Genomic DNA, 12,448 nt, shown 5'->3' on the forward strand with positions numbered 1-12,448 from the left:
TAAATGTTTATTTAAATTTTCCATAAATCTGCATGCATGGAATAAACTTACATTTTCTATAAACAAAAATGTTTCTCTTAATTATATGTTAGATACACTAAAAAGTTAAGTAACTTAATTTGAAGTTTAATCTAATTCAAAACAGACACTATGATGTGAAGCTTTTTCTTTTTTACCATTCACAGTGACCCGCAACAAATTTTTGCTAAAAAAAAATCTGTTTTCGCAAGCCCTGCTGACTCTGATTTCTGCCCACAGCATGTAACAGGATCCTCTTAAATTCTGATTTTTTCAATGGAAAAACTTTTACAACTCCCAAACATATTCTGTTACAGTAGTTTATTTTTTAAAAAAACTTTTCTCCCATTTTAATTGGAGTGGTTCTATTCCATACAAACAAGCAAACTCCCCGAATAAGAAAAGCAAGGAAGAGGAAGAATATTAATAACTGTGATTCAATATAAACTATGAGTTTTAGTAATTTATTAAAATATTTTATGTGCTTCTTTTAAAAATACATAAATGGGCACAGGTGGTATTTATTTGGTCTTAGATTAGTTGGATAAGGGTTAGCATTCTGAAATTCAAACAAACAACAAAAAAACTTCATACACAGGATCAAACATGTTGATTCCTACCTTCCCTCCCCCACCTCTCGCTTTTCGCATCTGAAAATGGTTAGTACGAAAAGAATAACTAGCTGGTGAGCCTTTCCAAACACCAAAAGACAGGACCCATATATTATATTTGGTTAACGCTCATGGACAGAAGTTTTCGTATTTTTTCTTTAATCGCAAGAAGTTCTGTTCTACAGCGTCATTCCCCAAATTTTTGTAAAAGGTTAAGTTTCTGATCATTCCCAGTCCCACACAAAGCCTCTCAGCACAGTGCCTGTAAGTGATGGCTCATCACCTGCAAAAACAAATGTTGCATCGTTTAGCTCCGCAAACAAAACCTGGAAGAGTCAAAAGATGAGATTTTTGAATACCTGGAGACAAGCTTTTCTTTCCTTAGGATGGACACTTACAAAGATACTCAAGCCTGGATCTAAACAGGAACATGCCTGTGCCCTTCACAAAACACCAGCCTCAATTCGGGTCCAAGAGGGAAGAGACAATCCAGGAATTGACCTTCTCAAGTCCCAGACACCAACCAGATCTGCCCGAGGCCACAGGAAGCAGGAGGGTGTGTGCCCGGAGTCTGCACGGTGGGATGGTGGGGGTGGTATTTGCTATTATAACCCACCAAAACACTTCCCAGAGGGGAGGGGGGAGAAATTAAACTCTTTTTTCTCATGTAAATGGAGGACCCATCCACTCCAATTGGTATTCCACTAGTGCCATTTCTAAGATTTCAGTCTCTGATATATTTATTAATAAATAAATCACCCCGCGATTTTCTTTCCTGCACAGTCCGCCTCTTTTCCATGGCTACTGGGAATCCGTATGCTTGTTGATTCGAGTGAATTAAAAATGGCACCAAGAAAAAGGAGCAAGGGCTATTTAACAACGTATTTCCTTGTGTCTCAAGTCCGCGCAGTTGCACAGAACCTCGTTCCTTGTCACTCCGCTGTTAAGAACAGCAGGCCACAGCCATTCAGGCTGCCCCATCAACTGTGAGTTTTAATTTGAGCCACTTTCACATTAAAAAAAAGAAAAAGAATCTTACTTTTTCCGCCAACCCATCTTCACCCCGTGTTGCACCACCTAAAGCTTTCAGGCGATGCTCTACTCCGGATCAAGCCAAGCATATCAAGGGTGCCTGTAACACGCACAGGCTAATGAACAATGCACAAAAACAAAAGGAACAGCAAGACTCCTATTATCTGATCTTCCGTAAAACACAAAAAACGGGCTGCTCTGGTGCAGAGGAAGTGCCAGGAAGCCTGCAGGTGTGAGCCGGTTAGAAGAAAAGGCTTGGGCTAAATAGATTCTTTGACTGTCACGGATTAGACTCATGGCCGGAGTGGTAACACACATCTTTTCCTTTAATTTACAAAATTTTCTCACGCGTCTGCAAGAGTTCACCCCATCAGGGGCTTTCGGAGGCCATTGAAACGTCTTAAGTTTTAATTAAGTTGGAGTTGTCAGAAGAAAGCCTTTTTGGCACAGAGTCAGGGTCATTAATTACTGCTATCTTTGTTTCTTTCTGTAAAGAGAATTCTGATGACTTGTTGGGTTCCTTACCCGGCCTACATTTTCCACCCTGCAGTTCCCATTCAGTTCCAAGTGGGACTTGATTAAGCAGTTTACCAATTACTTCCATCAGTGTTAGGTACAAAGCATTTACACAATCTTAAATCTTTAAAAAAGAAAAAAAAGCATTTCTCATTAGTGGTTTAGGGAACAGTATTAATAACAAATTCATCTAGTAAGTGATCAAGCAGCTGGATTCTTGCATGAGTTTTTGCATTTAAATATAAATATTCTCACATTTTTCACATCATTATCTATTCAACCCCCCTATTCATATTCTCACAGCCTGTGACTTTGCCTTTTTAGGCAATGCTAATCAATTTTAAAATTATTTACTTTACCTCATTATACAGAACTCTAGCTGGAAACATCCGATTTTGCCTGCTATCTTTTCAATCAGGCCAATCTTTTTATTGTTTCTAGATAAAACTGGCTGCCACTATCACTGATAATATTTTGTAGATGCAAAGTAGCAAAAGTTTTAGATGGTTTGTTAGTATGCTTCATATACCTCCAAAATAAATTTGTAGCTATTTGGACCAAGTATCTAGACCAATACAAATCTTTTAGAATTGATTGTCATATAAAAAAATTTCAAAGTTTTAAAACACTACACAGACCTAAATACAGGTTATACATATCTAATTACATATGTAAAAGTTAGGAAAATCATATTTCTTTTTAAAAAATCATGAATTTAAATCCTGATATTTATGGGAAAGCATAATATTTTGAAATAATGTGCTTTGAAGAACCTCCTTTAGAGTGTATATTTTGTATGTGTCCCTTAGAAAGATTATGGACTTCCCTGGTGGCTCAGATGGTAAAGAATCTGCCTGCAATGCAGGAGGCTAGGGTTCAGTACCTGGGTCAGGAAGAGCACCTGCAGAAGGGAATCGCTACCCACTCCAGTATTCTTGCCTGGAGAATCCCAGGGATGGAGGGGCCTCCATGGCAGGCTACAGTCTATGCGGTCCAAAAAGTCAGGCACAGCTGAGCGATCAACACTTAGAAAGATTGTGCATAATTTGTTATTCTTCCCTTTCACAGAAAAAAAATAGCAAAAGACTTTAAGATTCAGAAGTGAGAATGAAATTGAATAACTCATTCTCTCAGAAATCAGGAAACCTATAAAATGGAGTAAATGTGGATCAAGAAAGATGTATTTCTATTCGCTGATATGGCTAGAATTAGTGTTTGAACTTAGCAACATCTATTTTAAAATCTGAATGAAATGGGTGGGAAAAGATTTACAAACCTGGGAAAATTCAATTACCAGAATCACCCAGTTCTTCTTGATGAACCTATGATACCACTTTATTTTTTTTCCCAGTAATCTCATCATCACCTGCCATGATTAACAATAACAAACGTGTTACCACCAAATATGTGCCATTTCAGACCCCGAGCTCTGAATGCCATAATAACACTCATCACTATAATGATAATAACTCATCATTATCTGATGATTCTCAGACGAGAAACTTCTGAGCCCAGAATTTGGACTAGGTTTCAGCATAGGGAAAGCCAAAACAACCAATGCTTTCATTCATTCGGGTCCAAAAATGGGTTGCTTTGGAAGGGATAGGAAAATTCCTGGTTTGACTGAATAGCTGATGCTGTCATGTCTTACAGATAAAACTATTTTTTTTTTCTGCCATTATACTTTTACTTATTAAGCCTGAAATGATGCACCTGGAAAAGAAAAAAAAGAGGGGTATAATTTTCCTCTAGTCCTCAATAAAAGTTCTAAAATGTCATTTCTAATCCATAGCAAAAGATATAAATTCAGAAGTATAGATGAAATAAATTAGATCATCAAATGTAACTACTTGGTTCATTTTTTAAAAATCCAAGTTTTCTAAAAAGTAGTGAAGTAATAGTCTTACATAGATAATTTCAAAGCCAAATATTAAAGTGAAATTCATCTTCCAGGGTTAAACAGTTACAGAGTATACAGAATATGAAGGTTCCATTCTCCCACTCATTGTTTACACATCTTTTGTATCACCCCAGAGACCATGAGTTATAAGACTATGTTTTTCACCTTTAAACCACTTGTAAAAGTGTGAGAATTAAGTAAGCACTTAAGATTTGAATCAATGTAAACAACGATATATACGATAGATAAATCTTAAACTCAGAACTGAATTAACTTGCTAAATATAAGTATAGAAAAAGTATATTATTTACAGATTTAGATAATAATTCTGGGACATATAACCTCATCTAATAACGTTATGAACCAATTCAGCCCACCCCTGGTTTATCTGAATCTGGAGACCTGGGTTTGATCCTTGGGTGGGGGAAGACCCCATGGGGAAGGGACTAGCAACCCACTCCAGTACTGCCTGGCAAATCCCATGGACAGAGGAGCCTGGTGGGCTACAGTCCCTGGGATTGCAAGGAGTCGGACACAACTGAGTGACTACACTTTCTTTCTTTCATCTGACTCTAGTCTGGATATAGTATTTCTAAATATGGCTCTTTCCTATATTAAACTTTTTCTGGGTTGTCTGAGTGAATGTGAAATGGTTAGTTATGTGGAGTTTGGAAAGTTAATGGGATCCACTTTTTAATCATGCTCAGTTCCACAAACACTGGGTGTGTGCACCATGGCAAGCATTGGACCAGGTATTAAAGATGCAGAGGAGGCTCCGTATTTCCTTAGGAAGCTCATGGCCTCAGAGAAACAAAATGAACCACCACAGCCTGGTGCGGTAAGGTGTCTCTCTGGGGAGAAACAGATTTCGCAGTAGGTGAAAGGTGGCACTGGCAGGTCCACCCACGATTAGCCTTGTGGACAGCAGGTGGAAGGGCAGCCGAGGCAGATGGAGCGATATGTGTGTCATGCCTAGAGGTAACAGAAAATGGGGCACATTTGATGCACTTAAGGAAGTGGCCAGAGAGGTACATTTGGACAGAATGTGAAGTACATGGTATGGCACGCTGAGACTGGACTCAGAACTGAATGACCTGGGGAGTCACTGGAAGATGTTAACTGGGAACAAGATGGGCTTAGTCTTTTTGCCCATGCAGCATATGGGATCTTCCCCTCAAAGAGGGATCGAATCCCATGCCCCCTGCATTGGCAGCATGGAGTCTTAACTACTGGAGTGCCAGGGAAATCTGAGATGGGCTTAGTCTTCATGCTTCAGAAAGACCAATGCAGCCTCTGCAGACGGGGTGAGCAGTCTGGCTGTATGTCCCTTAAAACAGCAGGGAAGTAGTGACATAGCTCATCACTGTTCCTCCACTTGGCCACTAGCTTTTGCCCTAATTCTCCTGAGGTTTCTTCTCAGTCTCCCTTACCCAACATTAATGTATTTGTGCCCCCTAGAGTTTAGTACTCATATTCAGGTGACTCCCGGATTTCAATCGCTAACCCAGATCTCTTTTCTGGGATCTAAATTCATTTCGTATGAATACCATCTTGGCATATCCCTTTGGATGTCTCACAGCAACCAAAACTCAAAAACTACAATGCTAAATGGATTCTCCATTTTAATTTGTCACCTGCTCTTTCCCATACTAACTTCTGTCGGGTCCTTTTTTATATACTAGGTACCATTCTAAATCGCTTATGTATGTTCTTTGATCCAATCCCCACAATACGGCCTCCTACAGAGTAGGTGGGGCTTCCCAAGGTGGCTCAGTGGTAAAGAATCTACCTGCCAATGCAGGAGACTCAAGAGACGTGGGTTCAGTCCCTGGGTAGGGAAGATCCCCTGGAGAAGGAAATGGCAACCCACTCCAGTATTCTTGCCTGGGAAATTGCAGAGCCTAGCAGAGCCTAGCAGGCTGAAGTTCATGGGGTTGTAAACAGTCAGACATGACTGAGTACACACACATGCACAGAGTAGGTACTAATCTTATCCTACATTGTAGAGACACAGAAATTGAGGCAAATAGAAGTTAATTGGTTTGCCCAAGGTCATCATTTGCCCAATGTTATAATGTCAGTGTGGAGAAGGCAATGGCATCCCACTCCAGAACTCCTGCCTGGAAAATCCCATGGACAGAGGACCCTGGTAGGCTGCAGGGGTCACTGCATGGGGTCGCTAAGAGTCAGATACAACTGCGCAACTTCACTTTCACTTTCATGCATTGGAGAAGGAAATGGCAGCCCATTCCAGTGTTCTTGCCTGGAGAATCCCAGGGACAGGTGGGCTGCCGTCTCTGGGGTTGCAGAGTCGGACACGACTGAAGCGACTTAGCAGCAGCATAATGTCAGTGAGAGAGGCAGTCAGGCTGAACACCTGTACTCTTCACTATGACACCATATTCCTTCCCCAACCATTTCTGTTAGTGGCACCTCGAATTCAACCAGGGACTCATTCCAGAAATCTGGAAGTAATTTTTGATGCTTCTTCTCCCTTACCACCTGCATCTAAGCACCTTCCTAAATATACCTATTTCTCCATCTATCAAATTTCCTGCCTGTTCCATCTCAGGCTATCAACTCTTATCCCTTCTATTCAGTTCAGACAGTAACCATGGTACCTTGAAACAGCAATCTGATTCTGATTCATTCACTCAACAACTTATAAGACATCTTTGTTATGTGTCATGCACTGTTCTAAGTGCTGTAATTGCAGCAGTGAATAAAACAAGTCCCTGCCCTCACAGAGCCTAAAGTCAAGAATCTAAAAAGAAACAAAACAAACAAGTAAATATATACATTCAGGTAATGATTGGAGCTGTGAAGGAAAACAAAACAGGATAGTGTAAGCGGAGTGGGTAGGAATGGTGGAAGAAAATATTGGAGAAGCTAACCTGATAAATTCACACATCAGAGTAACCTCCTTCAGTGGTTTTCCTTTACTTTTATGATAAAACCTAAAATCATTAACACGATTCTAAGGTGACCATATGGCTGGGCCTTCCCCTATCTCTTCCAATTTAACGTCAATTGCCCCTTCATTTAAAAATATTTCAACTTTGAGGATTAAGTATACAGTCCTTATACCGAAGGGCCTGACACAGTTTGTTTTTAACCCAACTGGAGCTTTGGTTCATTCATCTTCCTTACTTGTTCACTTTAGTCCAACTATTCCAGTTTCAGATCTTACAAGTAAGGCTCACTGAAAGGGTAAAGCTTCCAGAATTCCCTCTACCTTCAATGCTTTCTTCCCTGTTTTGTCTTACTCTCATTCATCCTCTAAGTCACAGCTTTTCAATTTAAGGGCCTTTTCTTTTTCTTAAGAAACCTGCCTGTTTTTCTTCACCTCTTATACTCTGCATTTTTTCTTTAGAACATTTATCCCATTGACAATTAAATAGTAATATCATTGGTTAATACGTGTCTGTCTTCTCCACCAGATTGAAGCTTCTTGGTGGTATGGAATGACTCTTATGCATTGTTTGATTTCCAGTACCTGAATAATGCCCAGTACATAACCATATGCTAAGTAATATGGTCAGAAAGAACAGTGAGGCAGAACTAGTGGCAGGCAAGAGGGAAGCACCCAACAGACTGAAGAGTTAATCAGGACAGAATATTGAATAGATCTTCTTGACTGAATGGCTGAATACAGTGGAGGGCAGTAGAAAGAAGATTAAATGTAACTGCCTGCTTTCTCCCTAATCTGGGCAAGTGAATGGAACATGCTGCCATGGACAGAGACAGGAGATACAATATAATGACCAGTATGGTGAAAGAGTTATGCTATATTTTAGACTATGAGATGTTTAGAGAGAGATGATTAATTAGAGAAAGATGTGTTTTATAACAATGATATTTTTAACAGAACCTGTCTCAACTCTGGTCCAAGAAATCTTCAACAAACTATGAAAGTGCCAGCAATTCCCATTTTCCTGGCAGAAGGATAGTTTTTAAAATTCATAGTCTTTATTTTGCTTCAATTTTGGGGCAGCAAGCATCAGGTCACTGTACTGAGACAGCAGCAGGAGGCCAAGGTCCACACCCACAGGTTTCTGACTTCACTTCTGATTCTACAAATGGATATGCTATTCAAAAGTAGTTTGGGGGTAAAAAAAAGCATAGAAGACCTAATAAGAGGACAGAAGAAAGTGTAATCTGTGTAAAACATTAAACTTTGGGTTTATTTGGTATAATTTTTAAGATTCTGGCTCCATGCGCTTTTAGTTAGTACACACTAGTACGTATGATAATGGGTATTTGCAAATACAATGACATTTCCAAAAACAATGATATCAAGAGACCCTTTGACTCTGAAAGTAGAATCAATCCAAACTGATTCAATGGAAAACTTTTCAAATTCTATACTAATAGACAAAATGATATGCCAGGTATACGAGATGATGTCACAAATACGAAAACAGTTTCATTCTCCTTGTACAAAAGTGATCATGGATTTGGGAAGAGATCACTCTCATTATCCACCTCCCTGGGTTTCCTCACAGTGTTGGACATTGCTGGGCGCCTCTTCTTTCTTGACATACCTTCTTTTGACTTCGTTGAAAAGCTAAGTTCTTATTCTTCTGGTTGCTTCTGTTTTGTCTTTTTTGCTGTCTCTTCTTCTTTATCTTAATACAATAGAGATTTTTCACGTGTGCTCTCTCTGTCTTTCAACAGCAAATATCTCCTGTTTTATTTCATTTTCTCTCATAGACTAATTTATCTTCTTGCTGCAGATCACTCACAAATCGAGATTCCTAATGACTCCTTCTCCCTAAACACACACCATGCCCCTAGCAGCCCAAAATGCATCTCCTCCTAGGGTTTCTTCCTTTCCCCCAAACTCCACAGTCTACACATGCGTTCATCCTTCTTCCTTTTAAACGTCTCTGTGCCCCTCCTTTGTGCCCTCTGTTTCCGATTATGACACACAAGAGAAACGTGGTGTCATCTCAGACACCTTCTTTCCATTCCTGCCCAGGGCCTCGAGTAAGTTGGAAGTGTTTACCTGTTCTTATACCATCTTCATCCTTATCTTTCTCTCTGCTCCCACTGTCCCTGCCAAAGCTATTTATTTCTCCCTGGAACTATTGTCATCATCCCCTAAATATCCTGCTTGACCTACAATCACAAGATGAACACAGTATCATGGCCTGTGGATGGTTATTTATTACCATTAGTATTATTTCTATATCATTGTATGCCAATCCTATAATCAAAATCCATCAGTAGAACCCTAGTGTTTATCAGATTCCCAAATCCTTAACATATCATTCAAGATTTCACTTTCCTTTCCTGATTGTTACATTCCTTGCCTTAATGTGCCAGAAAAACTGAACTGTTCACCTTTTTAATTAAATACCTTCAAGCTACTTCCTTATCTATGTGCTGTTTTTCATATTCTTCCTACTTTTTCCATTTTGCTATATGTACATATCCAGATCCCACCCATTATTTAAAGTCCAATCCAAATGTTACCTCAACGATACAGCCACTATGGAGAACAGTATGGAAGTTCCTTACAAAGCTAAAAATAGAGTTATCACATGATCCAGCAATTCCACTCCTGGATATATATCCAGAGAAAACAATTCAGAAAGATACATGCACCTTCAAGTTCATAGCAGCGCTATTTTCAATAGCCAAGACATGGAAGCAACCTAAATGTCCATCAACAGATGAATGGAAAAGAAGATGTGGAACATATATACAGTGGAACATTACTCAGCAGTAAAACAGAATGAAATATGCCGCTTGCAGCGACATGGATGGACCTAGAGATTTTCATATCAGTGAAGCAAGTCGGACAGAGAAGGACAAATATCATATGATATCGTTTCTACATGGAATCTAAAAAAAGTATATAAATGAACTTATCTACAAAACAGAAATACATTCACAGGCACAGAAAACAAACAAACTTATGATTACCAAAGTGGAAGGGGGGAGGGTTAAATTAGGAGTTTGGAATTAAAATATGCACACTCCTATATGTAAAATAGATCAACAGGATCTATTTATACAGTAGATCAACAGGAACTACTGTATAGCAAAGAGAAACTTAGTCAATATCTTACAATAACCTATAATGGAACAAATGCAAAGAAGAATATATACATAAAACACTGAATCAGTTTACTATACCCCTGAAACTAACAGAACATTGTAAATCAACTATATTTCAATAAAAATTAAAAAAACAAAACCAAGTCACCTCAACAAAAAAGACTTTCTTCAAGCAGAAATATCCTGTCCTCCTTTGAACCAAAAAGCATTCTCTCTGAATCCCTCTTCTGGCGTGTAACATTATTTTGCTTTATTACACTTAACGTACACACATAGCTTATTTACTCCAACTGTGTGTTCTGCACAGGCTGTCCAGTTCATCTCTACAAAATGTGGTGCTGGGATTCATAATGACCCATGTGCTTCCATTTAGAAAAGTAGTTCACTTTTAACAGCAATATTGCATTTTGGAAGAACAAAGTTTTACAGAGAGTTCAGAGTTCAATTTTGCTCTACCTTTCCCTATCTGTCTTTCAGAAGTTAATCCCTTGAAGGCTTTATTTCTTTTGTAAAGTGTGGATAATGTTATCAGTCTCACATATTTTTAATAAGACTGAGTCAGGCAAACACACAAACCACTCTGTGAAGGTATCTAATAAATGTTGCCTTGCTTCCTCTTCCCAGTTTAAGGTCCTTCCCAAGAAGGCTTTGGTACCCATAAACAGTGATCTTAAAAAACAACAAAGATGTGCTCAGGAACTTCCCTGGGTGGTCCAGTGGTTAAGAATACACCTTCCAATGCAGGGGACACGGGTTTGATCCCTGGCTGAGGAACTAAGATTCCACATTGGCTGAGGAACTAAGATTCCACATGCCGTGAGGCAACTAAACCTACCCAACACAGCTACTGAGCCCGTGTGTTCCAGACCCCATGTGCCACAACTAGAGAGAGGACTGTTCACCACAACAAAGACCCTACACAGCCAGATTCAAAAAACAAAAATATGTGCTAAGAGAACAAGAGCATGTAAGATTTGGGAATGAAGAAGGCCAGCCAACCAGGAGGACCCAAGATGTGTTTCTTAGTCATTGGGACAAAATTGAGGAAAACACAAAGGTTTATGGAAAGAATTTATCTAACCCCAGAAATGTCAACATAATACAAGTGAACAATCCTAAAGGAAATCAATCCTTTAGGATTATTCATTGGAAGGACTGATGCTGAAGTTGAAGCTCCAATACTTTGGCCACCTGATGCGAATGGCTGACTCGTTAGAAAAGACCCTGATGCTGGGAAAGATTGAAGGCAGGAGAAGAAGGGGACGACAGAGGATGAGATGGTTGGATGGTATCACCAACTCGATGGACATGAGTTTGAGCAAGCTCCAGGAGTTGGTCATGAACAAGCAAGCCTGGTGTACTACAGTCCACGGGGTCATAAAGAGTTGGACACAACTGACAGACTGAACTGAATCCAAGTGGTAGGGAAGGGATTGGAACTAAGTTACACTGACTGAATATAAACTGCTGTAAGATGCTTTTATATCACCTCAGTGAATCCCCATTTTACTGGTGAGGAAACTGAACTCCTATGACATTAGACACTTCTGTCACCTATCAGTTTATAAAGCTGGGATGCAAGCTTAGGACATGCTGATTCCTAAACTCCCATCTTGTTCACACACACACACACACACACACACAAACATTGACTCACTCACCCCCTTATGAGAGAAACAGAGAGCAAAACAAGGGAACTCTGATTCTCTGAAAAGTCTGTCTTTCTGCTGGGTTTTGACTGGGAGTAACTGGGAGGATGCATAAGGAAAAGAAAACTACATTAGTAAAACAGCTGTTTTGGCCCAACAGACTGCTGCAGACTCATTCTTGAGAACGGAAAAGTTCCATTTTCTTGAGAGAATAAATTATTCCTTTCCCTAGCAATCAAATAGCAATAAAAACACCTTTTGGTACATTTGAAAAGAATTTCTAAAGAATTATTATAAAATGTTTCAATAAATCAATATTTAAATAAATTGCTCTCGAAATTTTCTCCTGAGCATTCTTTTACCTGCAAGCCTCCATTCTGTACCAAAAAGATAAAAGGGGAAAAATAATTAGAAATTTTGCTCTTATTTTAAATCCATAGATCCTTGTAAGATCTACAAATCCCACAAAATATTCATTATTGATAAAAGTAATATACGTATTCAATATTACCCACAGCCCCTGGCCACAGAATGACAGTGTTCTTATTTTTCAGGCAATAACTGAAACTGGATATTTCCTCAAAGAAAGGTTATTCATATATTTAAGATGCATATGAGATAAAAATTAAAACTGTGCTTCTATGCCATGCTATACA

The 12,448-nt window shown here is 39.1% G+C and overlaps 1 protein-coding gene across 5 annotated transcripts in view; it reads right to left on the bottom strand.

The window, feature by feature from the left end:
• ZFHX4 (zinc finger homeobox 4) overlaps nucleotides 1–12,448 on the bottom strand; it is a 202,070-nt gene that overhangs the window by 96,545 nt on the left and 93,077 nt on the right. The window lies entirely within an intron of this gene.

This window comes from Bos mutus, chromosome 14, assembly GCF_027580195.1.
Source record: "Bos mutus isolate GX-2022 chromosome 14, NWIPB_WYAK_1.1, whole genome shotgun sequence".
Classification (NCBI taxonomy): domain Eukaryota; kingdom Metazoa; phylum Chordata; class Mammalia; order Artiodactyla; family Bovidae; genus Bos; species Bos mutus.